The sequence below is a fragment of the Spinacia oleracea genome, chromosome 4 (assembly GCF_020520425.1).
Source record: "Spinacia oleracea cultivar Varoflay chromosome 4, BTI_SOV_V1, whole genome shotgun sequence".
In the NCBI taxonomy this organism is placed as follows: Eukaryota; Viridiplantae; Streptophyta; class Magnoliopsida; order Caryophyllales; family Amaranthaceae; genus Spinacia; species Spinacia oleracea.
The window spans coordinates 32465809-32466708 of NC_079490.1; the positions used below are offsets into that span (position 1 = coordinate 32465809).

Consider the following 900-nt stretch of genomic DNA (forward strand, 5'->3'; position numbering starts at 1 on the left):
GTTGGACTTGGTGAGGGTTCTGGATATTGTTGCTCCTGTAGGATAGTAGAGGGTTGTTTTTGTAGCCCTCATTGTAAGAGTTGGAGAATGGGTTATTTTGTTTGTAGGATTGAAATGCGTTACACTGTTCAACAGAGCTCCTACATTCCGGTGCATAATGACCAGACATTCCACAACTTTCACAAACAGTAGCAGGTTGGGCACTCATAGCAGCTACACTAGCAGGTTGGGCAGATTGAGTATTGGCTGCTTGCATATTATCAAACTTATAGTGTAAAGCAGTAAATTGGGCAGTTAATTGTTCAATAGAATTTAAATCATGCTTACCACCCCTCTTAGATAGACCTCTAGGATGTCCATACTGGGCATTGTGAATGGCTATCTCCTCAATCACCTCCATAGCTCTAGGCACCTCAAGTTGCATGAACCTCCCACTGGCAGCTGAATCCAACAAACATCTAGACTCATTGCCCAGACCATTATAAAACTGCTGAATCAAGAACCAATCTTCCAAACCATGGTGCGGGCATTCTCTTTGCAAATCCTTGAATCTCTCCCAGACCTCGAACAAACTCTCATCCGCTTGTTGTGAGATACCTAATATCTGACCCCTCAGACGAGCTGTTTTCTCAGGTGGAAAATATTTAACATAAAAAGCAAGAGCCAAGGATTCCCAATTAGTGATTTTCAAAGCCGCCCGATTCAACCCATTAATCCACATTTTAGCTTTCCCACTCAAAGAGAACGGGAAAAGTATCTCCATAGTCTGCTCCGGAGTCAATCCCTTTTGCTTGATGGTGGAACAATATTGGATAAAGGACTGAATGTGAAGATTCGGATCTTCACCTGGTTCCCCACCGTACTGGCGTCTCTCGATCATGTTAATCAATGCAGGCTCAA

The 900-nt window shown here is 43.3% G+C and overlaps 1 non-coding gene across 1 annotated transcript; it reads left to right on the forward strand.

The window, feature by feature from the left end:
• Positions 1 to 512: 512 nt before the first annotated feature.
• LOC130460181 (small nucleolar RNA R71) lies at positions 513 to 619 on the forward strand. Its single transcript, XR_008920125.1, has one exon. It is a non-coding gene; the product is annotated as a small nucleolar RNA R71 (small nucleolar RNA).
• The last annotated feature ends 281 nt before the right edge of the window (positions 620 to 900 follow it).